This window comes from Mus caroli, unplaced genomic scaffold, assembly GCF_978045245.1.
Source record: "Mus caroli unplaced genomic scaffold, Mus_caroli_1 scaffold_16, whole genome shotgun sequence".
Taxonomy (NCBI): Eukaryota; Metazoa; Chordata; class Mammalia; order Rodentia; family Muridae; genus Mus; species Mus caroli.
Window position 1 is genome coordinate 43,270,748 of NW_028227271.1, and position 23,032 is coordinate 43,293,779.

The following is a 23,032-nucleotide window of genomic DNA, read 5'->3' on the forward strand; positions in this document are numbered from 1 at the left end:
GAGAGGGAGAGGGAGAGAATAGGACAGACGGAAGACAGTGAAGAAAGAAAGTGTGTATCCTAGAGTTATAGTGTCAAAGAAGAACATGCCTTTCCCTCAAATGCTTCTGTCTATTCTCTACATGTACACACACACACACACACACACACACACAGAGACAGAGACAAAGAGACAGAGAGAGGCAGAAAGATGGTGAGAGGGAGCAAGAGAGAAGCCCTGGAGTATCTGGCAAGCTCCTGTGAACTGAGCAAACAAGGTGAGTTAAGCTGTGCTGTTCCCATGCACCAGCTCACCAGCTTGTGGAGCTCCTTTTTTTTTTCCTTTTTATTTTTATTTTCTAAACAGAACTATGAATGTTGGATGTGGCCCCCAATTCACAATACGACTAAATGGCCAGGACTGATGACATTTTGGCTGTTTATAGTGAATACTTCCTGCTCTTGATAATATATTTACTGATGTCATATAATCAATTTATCATAACATGTTACATCCAGATAGGAATGGAGAACAGATGGGTTCGCTGACTTGGACAGACAATGGTTGTGGGATTAATTTCAGAAGAGAAAAGAAGAGGAGAGGAGAGGAGAGGAGAGGAGAGGAGAGGAGAGGAGAGGAGAGGAGAGGAGAGGAGAGGAGAGGAGAGGAGAGGAGAGGAGAGGAGAGGAGAGGAGAGGAGAGGAGAGGAGAGGAGAGGAGAGGAGAGGAGAGGAGAGGAGAGGAGAGAACCAATTTACAAACTATGTTTAAAATCAGAACCAAAGTACAAGTTTCCTAAATATTGGGGTACTTATAGAAAATATTTCTGACTCCCTGAAACACTGTGGCATATTGGTCCATGTACTTATTGCCATGTCACTTTAAGTTTATTCATTCACCCACTTCACTTGAACTTTCTCCTTTCTTCAATATATCAACTCTTTGTTATAAAAAAAAATATTACCACGTATATCACTTGAATGTTCTCTTCTTGCCAAGTGTCATCTCCTAAGTACCCTACAAATCTTGGCCACTCGATTTTTTACATCATAACCAAAGATTGACACTAATTCCGGTGCTGTAGCTCACTTAAATAAAATAGGGACAATTTCCTTCCCTTATATGTAGGAATGATCAGAAGACTAAGAATGCACAGTGGGTGACATACAGGCAGAAGGTCTTTGATGAGTGATTGTTAACAGACTGATTGTAAATAGTCCTTTATGTCTTTGTCCAGTGGACAGCAAGGAAAATATAAGTCAGGTGTTTCAGCATCCTTCCATGGGGAGAGTCACATTTCATCATAGGCTCTTAGGCTACTATTTAAAAGATACACCTTGTCTTAGTCCTTTTCAGCAAGAAGACACAACCCTGTGTTCAACTCCTAAATGCAAAAACAAGGGCCAGGAAACACCTCAACCAAAGCCTTAAAAATGCTTCTGCCTCTTACTTAGTTGAAGAGATCAATGACATGCAAAGAATGGAAGCTAAATGTTAACAGAAAATCAGCTAGATAGCAGCAGAAACATGAGCTATTAGACTCCTGTCTCTGATGCCCAAGGGAGTTTATCTATTCTTATTTTTCACCAGGCAACACAGTCAGAATATCATTTGATGCATTTCATAAGTCAGCAAAGCAATAGCAGCTGTGTGTGTGTGTGTGTATATACTTCAAGTGTCCTACATCTAAGCATATCTCTTATTCTTAACTCCAAGCTTGTACCATGAAGGCCACTGGGAGTTAGTGTTTAATAACATACCTATCAGAAGAAGCAGTGTCCTTAATAATTCTCTGTTAACAGTGCTGACTAGATGCAAGGCAGTTTGTGAGTCATATTCATGACTGTCCACCAGTTGGCACCTAAAATTCTCATGAGAAAGCAACTAATATTAGACGGTGGGCAAACCAAGATCATAGACAAACTAAGACATTACAGAAACATCTTTAATATCCTGGAAACTGAAACAAAAAGTTAAGGAGCCACCAAAGGCAATGTGGCTGCTAAGGACTAAAATAAAGGCTCAAACCTGTTTCCTCTGAGCCTGTATCCTATGACCTTCATTATAAGTGTGTCTGCTTTGGCCCTTAATACTACCTGGTTCATAACTTCTCTGATCTATCAACTTTCCATGAACTAGAGCAGAAAGTGTAAAGACTGCAGAAATGCAGTCACCAACCAATCTACTAAACACATTTATTTTTTTTTAAAAAAAATCATATCATCAGGAAATCTATGTTATAAAACAAATCCAGTGGGTCAAATTTCTCCAACTATGAAATTTAGAAAGTGTTTCCAAGCAATTCTGAGTCCTCCTCATGGAATGCTGAAGTGCTCCACTGCTTGTGGTCCAGATTGACTCAGATTGGCCTCAGAATTTCATCACTGAGGAAAAGGGATCCCAGAGAGAGGAAGGGAACTAGCAGAAGACAACCTCATTAAGTCTGGAGAGAACTCTTTTCTCCATCCCTTAGGTAATCTTATTTTCATTTTCTACCTCTTTATTCTTTGGCAATACTATACATGTATATAATAAATTGCATTGATTTTCACTCTCAAACTTTTTCTCTCTTCCCTCATGCTCCCACTGAAAACCTTCTTCCCAAGACCCAGCTCTACATTCATTCTTTGTGTGTGAATCAATATGCTTAATTAAGGCCTCATGCATTAGCCTGGGTAGAAAGTTTTTCACTGGACCATGGACAATTTGTCAGTGGCTATACTACTGAAGATCCTAGCAATGGCTGTCAATAGTATCTTAAGGTGGGATGGGGTCTCATGAACATTTCCCTATTACACAATGAAACATTGATCAGCCCAGTCTTGGGTAAGTCTTGTACAGGGACAAATAACTGCAGCAAGTTCATGAGTACAATGTCTTGTAAAGCCTGAAAGATGTTATTTTGAGACACACCCCACCCCCATCTCCTAGCTCTTCCATTCTTTCCATCCCTCCTCTGTGATTTTCCTTGAACGCTGGAATGCATTATATAGATAACCTACTTACATCAAGCATTTCAATATGTCCTTTATTCTCAACAATTTTACTAGTTATAAGTCTCTGTATTAACTGGAAACACTCATTACCATCCTGTTGCAGTGAGAAGTTTCTCTGATGAAAGATGAAAGCAGTATTAATCTTTAATATTTAATAGGCAATTTGATCACGTTTTCATTTAGAAAAAAAAATACTGGTGAGTTTCTGACTGGGGCTTATTATTTCCTCAGCCTCTAGCTCTTCTACAAGTTTACAGTGCCAGGTGTGAGTTCCTGGATCTAGATGCCAATCAAAAAGCAATTGTTATACCAATTACAGTCACACTATTGCATTACTGGGCACATCTTGCCTAAAGAGTCATTATTGTAGCTCAGGACTATTGGTTACTTTTCTGTCCTGGACCCCTACATAGCATCTCTCAGAACTGTGAAATCTGGCCAGTAGGGAGGAAACTTCCAGCTCATTTCCTGGATGATTTCTCAAAGTATCTAAAGTATGTGCTATCTTCAGACACATTGAAAACCCTAGTTTCTGTGTATAATCATATCATGGAATATTCTGAATTTCCCATTTGAACCTGAAGAGGAAGAACTGGATTTTACCTCAGCTCTTTTGATTCCTAGTTCTGTATCATCCCACATCTGCAGTTCAGACCTGGCAGTAGTTAGAAAAGATGAGCTTTATTAAAAGAAAGTTCACATAGCTTCAGAGATATTCTGTATAATTCTGAAATATCCTGATGGTACTGGCAAGTTTTATGTCAACTTGGCCCAAACTAGAATCATCAGAGAGGAGAGAGCCTACACTGAGAAAACGTCTCCATAAAAATCTGGATGTAGGACATTTCCTTAACTAGTGATTGATGTGGGAGGGCCCAGCCCATTGTGGGTGGTGCCATCCTTGAACTTGTGGTTCTGAGTTCTATAAGAAAGTAGGTCGAGCCGGGCATGGTGGCGCACGCCTTTAATCCCAGCACTCGGGAGGCAGAGGCAGGTGGAATTCTGAGTTCGAAACCAGCCTTGTCTACAAAGTGAGTTCCAGAAGAAAGAAAGAAAGAAAGAAAGAAAGAAAGAAAGAAAGAAAGAAAGAAAGAAAGAAAGAAAGAAAGAAAGGTCAAGAAAGCTATGAAAGAAAGCCAGTAAGAAGTACTTTTCCATAGCCTTTATATCAGCTCCTGCCACCAGGTTCCTCCCTTGTATGAGTTCCTGTTCTCATTACTTCTGATGATGAAATGTTATATGGAACTGTGAACCAAATAACTTCCCTCCTTCACAAGTTACTTTGGTCATGATGCTTTATCAAAGTCATAGTAACCCTAACTAAAACACTGACTCTGTCACCCATCAGTTCATAATATTTATTTAAGAGCACATCACTTCATTGATTCATATTTAAGTCACCTTCTTAGAGTTTAAACTCAGGGCCATAAGCACTCCTTGTGTCTCCCTCTCTTCCTAATGTCAGACAGGAAGAAATAACTATATTTCTATGTGAGAAATGTATAGCTTCTGTTCACCAGTTATATTTTTCTATGACACCTAAGGCAATGGTGTCAGAGAGAACATGGTAGAAAGAAAAATGAGTTTGCAGTTAACTATGGAGTTAACACAGAAAGAGGGCAAAGGGAGAGTTTAAATATAGAAAAAAGATATTCCAAAAAGATGAATCCTACAGCCCTTCCTGAATTGGCAGTTTCCAGATGTGGTCCCTGTGGAAGACAGCAGACACCACACCCCAGCACAACATTATGTGCTTTTCTCTGTTGCTGGAGAGTAACAAGGGGGTTGTATAAGCTCTTCATTATGCTGGCTGTTTAGCCCACAAGCAACAGCAGGATTAAAATTTAAAAGCCACCACTTTTTAAATTAAAATTGTTTGAGTCTCTTAAGTAACAAGTCAACATTTATCCAATTCTGTGCCATGTTTAAGCCACTCAGCCAAAGCCAGGCATGGTGGCGCACGCCTTTAATCCCAGCACTCAGGAGGCAGAGGCAGGCCGATTTCTGAGTTCAAGGCCAGCCTGGTCTACAAAGTGAGTTCAGGAAAGCCAGGGTTACACAGAGAAACCCTGTCTCAAAAAACCAAAAAAAAGAAAGAAAGAAAGAAAGAGAGAGAGAGAGAGAGAGAGAGAGAGAGAGAGAGAGAGAGAGAGGAAGGAAGGAAGGAAGGAAGGAAGGAAGGAAGGAAGGAAGGAAGGAAGCCACTAAGCCATTCACTCCTCGAATGTATTGTATTTTATGTCCATGAATGAAGTATTTACATAGGTGCACACTGTAAGTGTGGTAATACAAGAGATGCCAGCTGATTGAGTACCAATGCTTACCAGGTGCTTATTAGATGACATGTGCTATATTAAGCATTTTATGAACAACCACATTTAATACTTCTGATACTCAAAATGTCACCATTCCTATTTAAATATTAGTAACCTGAGACCCAAAGTCATGGGACTAATAGTTGGCAGTACCTCTATTTGTTCACAGGGCTCAAGAAGTTAACCACTGTGCTCGACAGGAATAGCATTTTCCCCTATGGACTTTACAGCTTAATTCAAATACAGCAACACATGACCCTGAACTGGCTTTCATTTCTCTGTATTCTTTTTTTTTAATTGGTGCATAATAAATTGCAGAGAATTTGCATCTTAAAACAGTACATGTTTTTTTTTATTTCACTCTTTCCTTGAGTCAGGAGTCTGGTTATAGCTTTAGCCTTCTGTTCAGAGTCTTACAGTGTTGTTATCAAGGTGATGGACTGGACCAAAAGTCACCCATATCTCTGTGACTCTAAAGCACTCCAAACCTAAGCAATATCAATCTGATCATCCTTCGACATCATATAACTATCTCAAGAGAATTTACTTTTCTACTCCGGCTTTCTTTTTCATCCACGAACAAATGGATGTTACAGAACTTCAGACTCTTTCATGAGTATTAAGTTTTTATCAATTTATTCCTAGAATCTACATATCTTAGCATAGCAGAATATTCCATTGTAGCAACATGTGGTCCATATGTCACATTGTATATGTATGTGTGTTAATACCTCTGTTAGTGATGGTAAAAATAAGTTATATATTGATCATTTTTAGTAGCACATCCATAACTATGGTACATATACCAGTTGGCTACTGTTAAGTAACAAACCATGCCAAGTCAATAACCAACATTTAGCTCACAATTTTATGGGTAAAAATTTTGTATCTGCTTTCTTGTCTCTGCTGGTTCACTTAATGATCTGTGGTCAGTTGATGCACCAACAAATAGATGGCTGGAACTACTTTTCTCTGCTTTCATCTTCTTCAGGTCACTGTCACTTCTGTTCTTTCTTCTTTGAGACATTGCTATGCATTCCTTTTTAAAGCCTTATTTCCTTGCAAGGGGTGAGGGATCTCAATCATACTAATATTATCCCTGCTCTCAACACAAAAATAAAACCATAGCTGTCATCTAGCTAGATAAGCAGGTTTCCCTGGACTTTGTACTTGGCCAAAAGATAGTTATCCAATTTAACCAGGATTGATCATAAATCTGCCTTGATGTCCAAATATATTAAGCAACAAAAAAGATCGTAGCTGAGACAATAAGTTTCAAGGGCAATAAACATTCACAGACTTTTGCATAAGGCTAGTCCCATTCTATGCTGACTCATCTATTTTTAATTTGTGGCCAATAGTAAAGAATCAGAGAAAGGAGTTGCAAAGTTCTCCCACATGTGTTACAAGGATAGAGGATAACAGCCTTCCTCTCATGTCACCATCATTCTGTTCCTTTTAAGATGTCAGGAGCTATGTGCAAGAACTGGAATTTATCTCTTGGAAGAAGAGAGTTTAAAAGAAAGCTATTTCTTGTTGAAACTTTGAAAATGAAGGAGAGCAGTCAACTTATAACCACTAACCTGTTTCCTGTGAGCTAAAGTTACACAAAACAGGGTGCTCCGCCACCAACACCATTCTCCTCTACTAATTAGAAATCGAGAACTATCTGCACTACTAATCTGATAGAATCCATGGTTGATGGAATGTGGAGAGTAGAGAAGATCTAGGAAGCACAACATATAAGACAGGTCAAGACTATACTATTGCTTGGCAGTAAGGAATGGCATTTTCTGGGTAAAGCTGATCTATTAGTATGTCAGCTATCATATTGTACTGTACTGTACTGTACTGTACTATACTGTATTGTATTGTATTGTATTGTATTGTATTGTATTGTATTGTATTGTATTGTATTGTATTGTATTATTTGGGTGTGAACCCTGTTGGGCTTGAGGATTCTGAAAGCAAGAGCTTGGAGAATGATCAACCCCCGATGGTACTCAAGGAAAAGAGACCAAGCCTCAGCTAGGATCCTCTCAAAAAAGGTGACACTCAAAATATAATCAAATATATCTTATGAGAAGGTCATGACTTGTGTTCTGGACCTACAGGCTGCAGGCCAGAATAATAGCAACATTAAGACAAATGTGACATGAGAAACAACCTGGAACAACCACGTAAGAAATAACTTTTTCTATCTCTTCTTTCCCATACTTAAAACCAGGGAAGCATTGCTTCTCAGCCTTTTGGCTAAGATCAAGTATAAAACCAGGGAAGCATGGGCAGGGATCAGGAAGAGCACATGAAACTTCTGTCAGAGGCTTCCCAACTGGTGACTGAGACAAAGTAAGAGGCCAGGCTTCTTTAGTGGAGGATAATAAATCATAGCCCTTGAAAGTGGCAAGAAGTTATAAATATATTACCAGGATCTCACTAAGTAGGTGGCCATGCAACTTATTGAAAATTCCAATGCTCTAACGAGAGTTAAAGGGGGAACAGGAGGTAAGGACCTAAAGAGTCCCAGACAAACTAGCACATATGTCACCATGTCCTCACAGCAAAGAACAGTGGTGCAATACATTTGTTAACACATTTCGGGAAAATAAGAAGTACACGAGACTCACATCTAAAATTCAATTATGGAGCCAACTAATGTCCACTTTAAAATTTGTCTACTCTGATGCTACATTGATAGAACTCTGGGGCTTATCTCCAAGTACTATGCACATATAAGACTAATAAGAGGATATCATTAACACAAAAGAGTAAGCATTGGTTCTAGAGTGTGGATGGCAGCACTCGGGAACATTGACCCAGAATCTGCAAAGATAGAAACCCTGGCATATGCCCTTATGTATAAACAGGAACCATGGGATGGATGGGAAAGAGGGAGATGTTGGGAAAGTGAAGGTGAGGGAGAGGTGTGTAAAAAATAAATGTAAGGTGAATGCTTGCTTCAAGAGATGAAGGTAGTTCAGATCTCAGAGGAATAGAGGAAACCACAGTGCTGTGACAAATCTGACACTCTTTGTCAATAAATCTTACCGCAACATAATCAGAATCATTGCTATTTCAATATGGATGCTTGGTTTCACATAAGAGCAGCAAAATTAAATAATTTAACAGACTACCTTGGCCCATTAATGTTCGAAATATTTCCCACCTGGCTTGATACTGAAAATATTTGCTGACTCCCATTTGAAGTTCCAAAGGGTCAACTAGTTGCTTCTGCGCACCATTATTTATTCTAAGAGAAATATTCAAAACGAAGATAGACTGTCTTTATTGCTCTACATAGAACTTTGATTTCACAACTCAGTTTTCCTGCCCTATGAGAATGGCTAGATCCTTTGAAAGCATTCCCCTGGCATGTATATATTACAGGAATCTGAGGAGATTCATTTAACACCCTGTTCCATCAGCCCCATTTTCTAAGTCAAATGTTCACAGAAGCAAGTCTTCAGAAGAGAACTTAGAGCATGCAGCTTATTTTGATAGACACCTTAGAAAAATAGTGGTAAGGCTATAGAGCTGGAAGAAACCTGGACAATAGAAAGTGTATTATTCAGTCAGCTACCACAGTGTAAAATCAGAGATTCTTTGTGTTCAAAACAGGCCTTGGAACTGTTCTACTTGAGGATGAAGAAGGTGGGATGCTTGCATTCCCCCATGGAAGTTACTGGTTACTGCTGTCTTTATAGATGTCGCCTCACATCATGAGCTGAGCAAGTGAGGCTCTAACAGTATGACAGTCTCCCTAAAATAAACAGGCAGACAAATCACTGGAAATTAGGCTGACATGCAGGGAAATGTTAGTGGGTCTAAAGGATAAGGGCAGAGGACCAGATATCAACAGTTATGACCATCATGGCTCTGAACTGACTTTATTCTACAATAAGGACTCCATGTAACTTGGAATTTCCTTTGGATTACTAAAAGAAACAATGGAGAACATACATCTGGAGAGACTTGGGGTGATAATTTTTTTCCAGTTTACTGTATCCCATGTAGAGTGTATCTCTGACAGAAAGACATTTCTGCACTACTAATCTCATCAGATGGACAAAAATAAAGAGAAAGAAATATGATAGGAGGAAAATGATGAGAAGATGGAAGGAAGTGAAAAGGGAGAGGAGGGGAGTTCAGAGATACACGGTAGAATTTTGGATATTTTATTTGTTTACATTTTAAATGTTATCCCCTTTCCTGGTTTTCCCTCTGGAAACCTCCTATCCTAGCCCCCCTTACCCTGCTTCTATGAGGGTGCTCCCTTATCTCCCCACCCACTCCTGCCTCACCGCCCTAGCATTCCTCTGCACAGGAGCATCAAGTCTTCACAGGACCAAGGGTCTCCCCTCCCATTGATGCCAGATAAGGTCCCTTCAGCTCCTTCAGTCCTTCCTCTAACTCCTCCATTGGGGTCCGAGTGCTCAATCTGATGGCTGGCTGTGACCATCTGCATCTGTATTGGTCAGAATCTGGCAGAGCCTCTCAAGAGACAGCTATATCAGACTCCTGTCAGCAAGCACAAGAAGTAGAATTTTTATACCTCAGTACTCATTAAAATATGCATCCATAGATCCAGTATCAATTCCCCCTATACCACAGTCTGCCAAGAGGAGAGAAACAGTGTGTATGAGTTACCTAGGAAACTACAATATCTATAAGACTCCATATCAGTCCACTGGTCTTCAAATTTTTGGTTATCAAGTATTATCAGCCAATAAAAGTTCAAGAGTTTGTACATTGAATAGACAAATCTTCCAATGTGTATGTTATATACATGTAAATGTCCATGCATGCACAAGCCCATGCATATTCTAAATGTTAGCAACTATTGTTCTTTCTCTCTGTTTTCTTCTTTTACCCTGCCTCCATTCACCTATATACTTCTGCTTCTTCTGACTTTCTGAAGAACCTATACTAAATGAGCTATGTATTGAGCTATGTATATTGATATACACAGTACCTACAGCTTCACAGCTTAGCTAAGCTCTACCCTATATTATCTTATTCACCTGACCTTTCACCCATGTATGGTCCTAAGTCTGACTAAACTCTTGCATCTATGAACAGGACCCCACATATAAACACATCAATTTTCAAAGCCCTTTAGCCTTTCTTCCTCTATTCCCCATAGAATTCTTCTCATAAAAAAAGCTATGTCCTTAGTAACCCATAAAATCACACACACACACACACACGCACGCACTCATGCACACACACTGCATGTACTTCTAACTTCTATTCACACACTCTCACACATGCCCATTATTCCAGGTTTCATACAATTCTGCACATTGTCACATCTTTATCCAAATGATTCAACAACCTCAAGTAGAGCCTTGGAGAAGACTGCAAATAAGACAATAAAAGTAAAGCCTAAGCTGCAATGGAAACTGTAGGGTTGTAAAAGTACGAGAAACATAGAACAGCTGCCAAAGTATGTCACAGGCACGGAGTGGTGTTGTTCCAAGACAAATGCCATGTGTGCCTTAGGAAGCAGTGCTGGAGGAATGGGGCTATCGAAGCCTGCTGAAGCACAGACAGTTCCACAAGGTTCAGATGTTGGACATGGAACTTCAGGATTCGATGGTCATTCTTATGAGTTTAGGTTGAGTTGGTGGATCGTTCCTTCCTTGGTCCATTCTTTCCTATTAGCATTAAAGCATCTACAGCACTCACGCATGGAACTTGGTTCTTTGATTTTACCCAATATCACAATTGCATTGCTTTGAGACACAGAAGACAGACACTTCAGATCTTTGAAATACATTTGAAACCTAAGACTATAGGAATTTTGAAGTATAAACTGAATGCATTTTGCATTTGGAGATGGCCACAACTGTGCAGGGTCCAGGGGACATTTGAATGTGAAATGCCTTCAACGGGAAGAGGAGTTGGCCCCTGTTCAAGCCTGGCATGCCATGGTGTAGGTAAGCAGCCCCGCACTCCCATGTCCACAGATGTGAGTCATCATGGATTGTGCTTTGCCTTCCACACTGGGACAGACTGTGTCCTCTCAACCCATGTGTCAAAAATCAGTCCAGCTTCCTTTAGTAATTAAACATCAGTGTCAATTTGACAGGAATCTAGAGTCACCTGGGAGATACACTTCTATGTATGGCTGGGAGGTGGTTTCTGGAGAGATTTAAATAAGGAGGGAAGACTCTTTCTAAGCAAGGTTTGGTTGCTCACACTGAATACAAAATGGGGAGCAGAAAAAAATAAAACAGAGAAACACTAGCATTCACCTAACTTTGCTTTTTAACTGTAGACAGAATGTGACAAGCTCACTCACACTCTTGCCCTCATCAAGAGTTACCCTCAACACCAACTTTCTTTCTATCCCAATGGAGTGCATCCTTTCACTGTGAGCCAAAAACTCTTCTTGCCCAACCTTATTTCTATCAGGTATGCCATCACAGAAATAAAGAAAGGAACTAATGAGAGAAACAGGGACAGAGGGAAAGAGACAGAGATACAAAAGAATCAGAAAGAGGGTGAGGAAAGGAGGGAGAGATGGAGAGAAGGGAGGGAGGAGAAAAGGAAAGAAATGAGGAAATAAAGATAAAGAATGGGAAGGAGGGCGAAGGAAGGAAGGAGAAATGAGAGAAAGAGAATGGAAGGGAAGGGAAAGGAAACAAAGGGCAGGGCAGGGCAGGGGAGGGCAGGACAGGGCAGGGCAAGTTTCTGCCTTCAAAAGAGATTTTCCCAACAGTCCTTTCTCCAAATTCAGCTTACTCACACTCATTTTTCCCTGAATGTCCACTAGTTAATCAGTTTCTCATTTCACATTGTGAGAATGCTTACTTCCTGGCACTGCTGGCTTGGTTTTACATCTATTTTCTCTTTGGGTCCAGATTACTAATATCTTCACTTATAGGTGAAGAATGCCTTCTATCTCATATGTAAATGTATTTATACCTGTGTGTATTTATATATCCCACATCATGGGCTGGCAATCTCCCTAAAATATGCTGGTACATCGTTGGAAACCAGGCAAATATATAGGAAAATATAATCTCCAGCAGAGATTTAGTCTGAACTAGTAAAGTGATCCTTAAAAACTACTGAAGTTCCTTCACTCTAGGAATTGAGGACAAGTAAGTATAATAGCAATATTAGCTGTCAACCGTGGCGGTTGACTATGTTTGGGGAATTGCAATATTCATTTTATATTAATTTTGTTTTCTTAATAATATGACATATATTTTGATACTATGTTTCTGTAAAAGCTGAAAACACCTAAGCTAAGGGATACAAACTGTCTAGAATGTTCCCTAAGATGTAGCAGGCATGCAGCAAGAGTGGCTGGTCTTGATATTGAAGGGGATGAGTGAGTACTCCTGCCCAGGGAGAGAAGGAGAGGAAAGGTGTTGAGTCAGAGATGTCTACAGTGTAGTTCCCACACCTTGGCCAGAAAATCCTTTCTCTACTTGACAGATTATACCTTTTAAACAATATTCTTTGCTTTTACTGCTAAAATAAATAGGCCCTTTCAGAGGCTTTCCACATTCAAAGCAAGCAGTCTAGTGATCTCTGTTCAGCTTGATTCTGAAGTAGAAACTTTAATTCAGTAATTACTAGCCTCATAGCCATGCCAGTATCCACCTCAGCCAGGGTTGGTGCTATCCTCACTCTTTAAATGCCAGACCATCCTTTCCAGTTTACAGGCAACAATGGAAAGCCATGGCCAGTGGAGATGATGACCACTTTGACTAACTCCACAATCAGAATCAGAGGAACTTACCATGGACCACAGTATTATATATAGAAACAAGTTCAAGGCCACAATTTGAGATGTAATTCTTTCTTCTTACCTAATTCTTACTTCTAGTCACTACCATGGTGTAAATGTACACCAGAAGAAGTGTCTTGAGCACAGCATGGTTGTGTTTGTAAAGTGTCTTTAAAAAGAAGTTTTGGATGACCAGGCAGGACTCCCAATGGAGAAATAAAGACACCAATCCACCCAGGAAAACTTCTACCAAAAATTTGTCCTGACTACAAGAAGTGCAGGGACAAATATGGGTCAGAAACTGACAGAATGACCAACCAATGACTGGAAAAACTTGAGAAACATCCCATGGTCTAGAACTAATCCCTGACACTATTAATGATACTCTGTTATGCTTGTAGGCAGGAGCCTAAAATAACTGTCCTGTGAGAGGCTCCATACAATAACTGACCTAAACAGATGCAGAAACCCATAGTCAAGCATTAGAGAGCTGAGGTGTCTTATGGAAGAGTTGGAGGAAGGATTGATGAATCTGCATGGGACAGGCACTCCACAGGAAGATCAATAGAATCAACTAACCTGGACCCTTGGGGGCTCCCAGAGACTGAACCACCAACCAAAGACTGAGCATGGGCTGGACCTGCCCCCCCCCATATACATAGCAGATGTGCAGCTTGGTCTTTATGTAGGTCCCTCAAGAGCTGGAGCAGGGGCCTTCCCTGACTCTGTTGCCTACCTGTGGATCCTGTTCCCTTAACTGGGCTGCCTTGTCTGGCCTCCATATGGAAAGGATGTGTCTAGTCCTGCAGTGACTTGATGTGCCAGGGTGGGTTGGTAGGAGGAGGCCCTCCCACTTCTCAGAGGAGAAGGGGAAGGAGAGATAGGAAGAGGGACAGTGTGAGGGGGGACTGGAAGAAGTGGGTGACATAAATAAGTAAAGTAAATAAATAAATTAATGGAAAATGCTTTAAAATTAAATATAAATAAATAAATAGAAGAAGTTTGGGGGTGTCCTTAGTGTCTATATAAACATTTTAAGACAACCGTTATGATTTATCATTGACTACTTTTGCAGTAAAACGAAGTGATAAGGTTAGGTGATAATCACAGGATCATTTTGATATTCTAATTTTCAAACTGGAATAAAAGTCTATACTAGCTCCCTACACACCAGGTCTTCCTTCTTCTTTAATTAATAATTTCAAAGAAAAATCTTCAAGACTTGTGGAAATAGATTTGCATATATGCTGCTTTAAAAAGCACTGTTAAAAGCATCTACAATCTGCCACAAGTAACCTGGGATAGGTTATTCCCCCCCCCCCCCCCGTTATTGGTCTTACTTCAATGTCTGAATATTGTGGTGTATCCTATACAATCTCTAAGCCATTTTTTATGACTTCTGTGAATTGTTGCAATTTGCTTTTTATTTAATAGAGGACATACATTCAGACTAAATTTGCTGTAAGGAAGGATTCTATATCCCATTTTATAACAGAAATACACAGCTTATTAAAGTCATCTAAATACAAGGAAACTTTTAATTTCATACTGTCAGGTAGTTTTGACATTCTGAATTTTAGCCTTAGGACTCATAAATTACACAGTATTGATCATTGGCAAAATATGGTCGTCAGATTAAGGGCACTTTTAATGCTCAATGACTGATGCTGGAAGCTGTATGACTACAGAAGACAGGATTATAAGCACACAGTCTTTGGAAAAGCAATATAATATCAGGTTCACACCTCAGGCTCATAAAATAGCTCCTTAGGTTATATGGAGGTCTTTATAAAGTATTGAAATTGATCCATTAATGGTTAGGTTTTGTGCAGGGTGAGAAATATGGATTCATTTGTTTTCTTTTACCTTCAGTTTAGCTAGCATAAGTTGCTGAAGATGCTGTCTTTTTTTCCAGTATGTTTTTCTGGATTCTTCACCACAACTCAGGTGTTCTTCAGTATGCAGACTTATATCTGGGCCTTCAATTTGATTTTATTAACAATATGCAAATCATCCTGGTATTGTTATTGTTGCTATTTTTGTTCTAGTTCTTTTTCTAATTCTTCTTAGTATTATTATTGCCTTCTAGTACAATTTTAGACTGAGCATGATGATAACTACAGAAGTTCTTGAATTATTCAGAATTGTTTTAGCTATCCTAGGTTTCTGTGTTTCCACTTGAAGCTTAAAATTGTCCTTTTAAACACTGTAAAGAATTTTGTCGGAATTTTGGTGGAGATTGCATTGAATCTATAGATTACTCATGGTAGGATGGCCATTTTTACTATATAAATCCTACTGGTCCATGTACATGGAAGATATTTCCATCTTCTGATTTGTCTTTGATTTTTTTCCTCTAATTTCTATCTTAGGATTTGTATTGCTTTGAAGAGCTATCATGACCATGGCAACTCTTTTAAAGGAAAGCCTTTAATTGGGGCTGGCTTACAGGTTCAGCCGTTTAGTCCATTATTGTCATGGCAGAAAGCATGACAGCATACAGGCAGACATTGTGTTGGAGAAGTAGCTGTCAGTTCTACATCTGTATCACCAGACAGCAGGAAAAGAGGGACTCTAGCTTGGCTGGAGCATTTGAAACCTCAAAGCCCACCCCTTATGATATACTTCCTCCAACAAGGCCCACCCATTCCAATAAGATCACAGCTCCATAATCAGCTTCCAAACGCTGACACCATTGCATACACTAGCAATATTTTGCTGAAAGGACCCAGATATAGCTGTCTCTTGTGAGACTATGCCGGGGCCTGGCAAACACAGAAGTGGATGCTCACAGTCAGCTAGTGGATGGATCACAGAGCCCCCAATGGAGGAGCTAGAGAAAGTACCCAAGGAGCTGAAGGGATCCGCAACCCTATGGGTGGAACAACATTATGAACTAACCAGTACCCCGGAGCTCTTGACTCTAGCTGCATATGTATCAAAAGATGGCCTAGTCGGCCATCACTGGAAAGAGAGGCCCATTGGACATGCAAACTTTATATGCCCCAGTACAGGGGAACAACAGGGCCAAAAAACTGGGAATGGGTGGGTAGGGAAGTGGGGGGAGGGTATGGGAGACTTTTGGGATAGCATTGGAAAATTGAGGAAAAGATGTAATAAAAAAATATATATATATAAAAATGCCCTTGAACTCAAAAAAAAAAAAAATCACAGCTCCTAATAGTGCCTTTGAACCTATGGGGGGGTTATTTTTGGTTGGTTGGTTGGTTGGTTGGTTTTTGGTTTTTGGTTTTTGGTTTTTAATCAATTTTATTTGTCTTTTAAATATAGTACAAAGGGATAATTTCTTTTAGTTAGTCCTGTTTTTCTGTCTTCAGGTATGATTTATTGTTTTTTTTTATTTTTATTAGGTATTTTCTTCATTTGCATTTCCAATGCTATTTTTATTTACGCCACCATAATGTCTTAAGATTTTATCATACAAATCTTTCAATTGTTTAATTAGTGTTACCCCTTGATGTTTTTTATTTTTTGTGTTACTGTGAAAGGTGTCATTTCCCCAATTTTTTTACTCGGCCCACTTGCCATTTCTTGGTGGGGGGAGGGGGGGGCTTTTGTTAGTTAATTTTGTATCCAGCTATGTTTTTTAAAATATTTATCAACTTTAGGAGTTTCTTGGTGGAGTTTTTAGGGTCACTTATGTATATCTGCTGCAAAGTAAATTGTCTTCCAATTTGTATCTCCTTAATCTTCTTCAGTTGTAGTATTGCTTTAGCTAAGACATCAATTACTATATTGAATAGGTATGGAGAGAATGAACAACCATGTGTTGTTCCTGGTTTTAGTGGAAATGTTTTGAGTTTCTCTCTAGTTAGGCTGATATTAGCTGTAAATTGCCTTTACTATGTTGAGGTATGTTCTATGTCCTAATCTCTCCAGGAATTTTATCATGAATGGATGCTGGGTTTTGTAAAAGGCCTTTTCTAAGAAACATAAAAGGATTATGTGGGGTTTATTTCTGTCAGTTTGCTTATATAGTAGATTATATTTTTTGATTTATGTTGAACATCCCTGAGTAGTTAGGATGAAGACGTGACCATGGTGGATAACCTTTTTCATGTGCTTCCAGATTCAACTCACAAATATTTTATTGACAATTTGTGCATATAATGTTCATTTAGAAAATTGGTCTGTAATTCTCTCTCTTTGTTGGGTCTTTATGAGGTTTGAGTATCAGGTTGATGCCTTATGAAATGAATTAGGCAGTTCCTCTTGTTTCTGTTATGTGGAGTAGTTTGAAAAGTGTTTGCATTAGTTCTTCCTTGGATATCTGATCTAATTCTTTGCTGAATCCATCTTACTGTGAGTTTGTTTGGTTTTGTTTTGTTTGTCTTGTTTTATTGTTTGGGAGACTAAATTATGGTTTCTATTTCACTAGAGATTATATCAATACTTTATCTGATATTACTGTAATTTTGATAGGTGGTGTGTGTGTGTGTGTGTGTGATTCACTATTTTTTTGGTTTTTCAATTAGATAGCATACATCTTTTTAAAGTATATCCATATGATTCTCCAGATTTCCTCAGTGGCTCTTGTTATGTCCTCCTTTTCATCTCTGATTTACTAATTTTTATCTTTTTATCTCTTTATCTTTTCATTAAGCTGACTAAGGGTCTATCAATCTTACTGATTTTCTCAAAGAACCAACTCTTTGTTTCATTGATCCTTTCTACTGGTCATTTCTATTTTATTGATTTCAGTCATGAATTGATTATTTCTTGCTGTCTACTTCATTGATGTGTTATTTCTTCTTTTGTATTTAAAGCTTTCAGTCTGTTATTAAAATATGAACAAGATATCCATTTTTTAATGTAGGCACCTAATGCTATGAACTTGCCTCTTAGAACCACCTTTATTGTGATCCATAGATCTGTGTAGGTTGTGATTTCACTATAATTCTCTTCTAAAAGTTTTTAATTTTTCTTCATTTCTGTCTTGACTCCTTTTTTATTCAGTAGTGAGTTGTTTAGTTGCAATGACTTTGTAAGCTTTCTGTTCATTCTGTGGCTGATATCCAGCTTTCATTCACAGTGATCAGATATTTCATAGGTTGTTCTTTCATTTTGTATTTGTTGTATTTTGTATTTGTTGAGACATTCTTTGTATCCACATATGTGGTCAATTTTAAGAAAAGGTCCATGAAGTACTGAGGAGATGGTTTTGTGTTCAGGTGAAACATTCTGTAAATATCTGTTTGGTCACTTTGGTTTATGCCATCAGTTAGCTCAACATTTCTCTGTTTAGGTTTTTTCTGGTTGACATGTCTATTGGAGATAGTAGGATACTGAAGTCACCCAATATATGAGAGGGCCAATATGTCGTTTTAGCTGCAGTAGTGCTTCTTTTTTGAATTGGATGACCTTGTGTTTGGTGTATAAAAGTTTAAAATCATAATATCCTCTTGATGATGTTTTCTTTTGATGAGTATGTAGTATTTTTCCATATCTACTTCTAATAGTTTTGGTTTAAAATGCATTTTATCAGGAATTAAAATGTGGCTACACCAGACCACTTCTTGGGTCCATTTACTTAAAATGGCTTTTTCCATTTTTTTACCTGAGGTGATAGCTATCCTTGATGGTGAGGTATTGGTTGCAAAAGAAGGATGGCTCCTCTTTGAATCCTATCTATTAATTTGTGTCTTTTTTTATTGGGGAATCAAGATCATTGATGTTGAGAGTTATCAATAAACAGTGTTTACTAATTCCTGATAGCTTGTTGTTTTGGTGGGGTTCCCCCACTTTTTTATTTCCTAAAAATATTTAATCATTATATTTTCCTGTATGTGGTTAATCTCTTCAAACTGACATCTTTTGTCTTACACTTTCTGTAGGGCTGGATTTATAGATAGCTACTATATAGTTACTCCTTAAGTTTAGTTCTGTCATGAAACTTTTTCCTTTCCATCTATTGTGATTAATACTTTTGCTGGGTATAGTAGCCTAGCCTGGCTTCTGTCATTTCTTAAAGTTTATAAAACATCTGTGGAGACTCTTCTGGCTTTTATTGTTTTCATTGGGAATTCAAGTACTATTCTAATGGGTCTGTCAATATATATTACTCAGTCTTTTTCTTGGAAGTTTTTAATATTCTTTCATTGTTCTACATGTTTAGTGTTTTCATTATTATGTATCAAGGGCACTTTTTTTGATGGTCCAGTCTATTTGGTGTTCTGTATACCTCATGTACCTTGAGATACATCCCCTTCTTCATGCTAGGGAAAATTTTTTTCTCTGATTTTATTGAAAATATGCTCTGTGCCTTTGGCCTGGGTTTCATTTTTTCCTCTATTGCTATTATTCTTAGATTTTGTCTTTTCATAGTGTCTCAGATTTCCTGGATATTTTGATCATGGAATTTTATAGATCGTCTTTGTCAGAGATACCCATTTATTCTATGTTGTCTTCAATGCCTGAGATTCTCTCTTTCATCACTTGTATTCTGATGGTGAATAGAAGTTTCTGAAGTTCCTGTTTGGCCACCTAATTTTTGTGTTTTCTTTATTGATTACATTTCCACTCTCATTTCTTGAACTGTTTTCCTTATTTCACTCCACATTTTGTTTTCACAGATTTGATTAATGGACATATTCACATCTTCTTAAGTGTCCTTGAGTATATTCATAATAGTTATTTTGAAGCCCTTGTCTTGTGTATCAAGTATAATTTTTTACAGTCTACGGTAATAGAGTTTCTAGGATTTAGTGGAGACATATTTTCTCAGCTAATTTTTACTGTTTTTTATGTTGGCATCTAAGCATTTGGGTTTGCAATGATTGCAATTCTAGGTTCTGATATTTGTTCTTATTTGGGGGAAGAGGGGTGTTCAATTCCTTGGTTTCTTCTTCTTATCTGGTTCTCTTTGGTGCCTATTGATTTCCTGGTATAACATACTTCTGAGATCCTGCAAGGTGCGGACACTGGGCATCTTCTGTAGAACTTGTTTCTAGGTCTTCTGAGCTGATACTTACAAACAGGGATCTACTAGTAAGAGGTGGGCTGAGAGTTCTACAGAAAGTGAGACTAGACAAATGTGCCACCACTGAGATCCGTGTAGATCCTAGGAAGGGAACAGAGAAGAAAGGGAGGCAATAACACCAGGTCTTCTATAAAGCTGGGAGAAATACTTGGGGATTGGAATTGAAGGGGAGGAGGGAGAGTAGCTATCTGATTCCTAGGCCAGCATTCTGGGTGGATTTTCAGAGAATACCTCTGAGAATTTGGAGTCTAGACAAAGAAATATAGAGATGGAGGAAGGCTGTAGATGACCTTTATCACTTTGCCATGTTTAAATTGTAAGCCATATTCATCTATAGCTTCAATGAAACAAAGAATTAAATGTAGTTGCTATTTACAAGCTAAACAACGGATATATTTGATGTTATATAACCTGCTGCTTTGCCTTCATTTGACAGTAGATGAATGAAGTTCTCACTAAATCAGTTCAAAAGGCTACACCATAAATCCTGACAATTTTTACAATTTGCTCTAGCTTCTCTAATTTGTACTAATATTGTTTTGTTTTGTTTTTTAGTTACTGGGGAGAAAAAATTAGAGGCCATGTCTCAAACATAAAATCAAATTAATCCTAGTCACATACATTTACATATCTCCTCAATGACCCAAGTAGTAAAAAGAGAAGCAATGAGATGCTTTAAGAATATATATTTGGGGCTGGAGAGATGGCTCAGCTGTTAAAGGCTAGGCTCACAACCAAAAATATAAGAATATATATTCAAGGACAAAGAGACTGAAAGGACATGAATGCAACAACACGTTAGAAGCTACAAAGCAGATGGATGAATGATGGAGTAGAGTAACTAAAGGATGCTGAGCTATGGAGAATCTGGGCAGGCAGCTTGATTTATGCCACATTTGTCTCTAAACAGAAGATATCAGTGATACTTCTGGGAATGGGAAAATTCACAAACTAACAGAAAGGAGTGGGGGGGAGGAAGAAAACAAAAGAATCGGGCTTAAATTCCATCTTTGTTTAGGAATAAATCACACCCTGATGGTTATTTGAAAAGGACCAATTAATGGGATTTTGCTATGTGTAATGGTAGACACAGATAAATATGAATATACATCCCCTTAACAATTATTTATTCGGAAAGCCTTCAGACTGTTTTGAGACAGCTTCCTTCCTATTCAAATCTCAGAACGGCCTTATATCCTCAGAAAGCAGAAGTAAAAGAGCCTTCTTGGAGATTCTGCCTGGCTCCATAGTACACAATGAACGAGGTACACAGATCTCCTTCCAAGGAACACCTATCTGGGCATTTGTAGAGCTGGGTATTGAGTCCTTCAGGTCTTTGGCTCAGCTATGAAAATTTCAGCTGCCCAAAATTTATACACTCCTAGGATGTTACACATTCAACAGCAATGGGACTCATCAGCCCATTCGCGGGATGATGGACAAAACTTCCTGCAGATTCAGCTAGGGTAACTTGCATGACACTCTTACTTTCCTAGACCCCTTCTCTCCATCACATTTGATTTCTAAGAAATGTCTTACCCCTAATTTTGATTTGGTATTTGCTTCCAGGGAAACCACAAAAGTCCTACCCAATGAAGAATTAAAGACAACATTAACAGTTTCCCAAAGATAAAACCAGACAGGACATCCTACCATGAGGTCCACCGCAGAGGAATCTGACGTAAGCAATCAGACTTTCAGCCTCCTTTGTAAAGTGAACCACTTAATATGAGTCAGTGGCCCACTTGAATATGAGACATCCAAGTATTGTTCATAGCTTAGAAAAGCCTTTAACTCAGTTAAATGAAAAATTGTATGTCTGTGAGAAATATTTCTATCAAGATGAGATACAATACCCATCAATGAAGCAGGAAGCAAAAAGTATATCTTAGAAACTTAAAAAGTCCCTTGAACTCAGAAGGATATGACCAGTAAAAGTGCCTATAAGAATATTCAAAAGTTTTTAATTAATGTAAGTTTCTAATATGTAAGGAACAAAACAGTAAGAACAAAGACAAACTAATCCAAACAAACCTGAAGAGTAAAGTAAGTTTAAGAAGATAATATTTCATCTCTGAGAAAATTGAAAAAAGAAATAAAAATATAAAGTAAAAGTGTGAAAAGATGGGACCAAAGGGATGCTAGAGTGGTTAATCGCATCGGCTGCTCTTCCAGAGGACCCAAGTTCAATTCTCAACTCCCACAAAATGGCTACAACTGTCCCTGAGTCCAAGCAAGGTCTCTTTGAGTAATGCGCATACATGGTGCACAGACATACTTGTGGGCAAAACACCCATTCACAGAAAAAAATGACAAGCCTTAAAAATTTGAAAAGTGTTCCCAGAATGTAAGATGTCAGTTTTCACGTAACTAACATTTAATACCTAACACTTATTAACACAGAATTTTTGACACACGATACACCAAAATAAGGAAAAATAAATTAGCACAAATTTCCTGGAAAAGATGAGAGTTGAGGGCAGTTTCTCTCCAGAGCATCCAGAATCAAAAGACTTCATGCATACTACCTTAAGAAGAGGTTCTTATTAGGGTAGGAATCATGTCTTCCACACTGCTGAGAGCAGCAGTGATTCCTTATGTTCTATGCAGTGCATAAGGCTAAATCAGGGTGGGTACACGACCCTTATTTGTCCGTGCTATCACAGAACAGAACATACACAATGGTTTATAAGTACCAGTAACTTGTCTCTGTGTGCTCTATACTAGAGGCTGAAAGACTAAGTTCAAGGGTCCAGTATAGTCAACATCTCCTATAGGCCCCACTTTCTGGTTAATATGTGGAAACTTCTAGTCATTTCCTCAGATAGTGGAAGGAGCAAATCAGTTCTCTGGGGCCCCTTAATTAGAGACTCTCCAGAGTCCCAGCTCCTCTCATTATCCTACTGGGGATTAGGAGTTAACATGTAAATGTGGGGGTTGAAAAAGATATTCAGGCCGCAGCAGTGCTCAACAAATATGCTTTTCGGCTTACCTCATA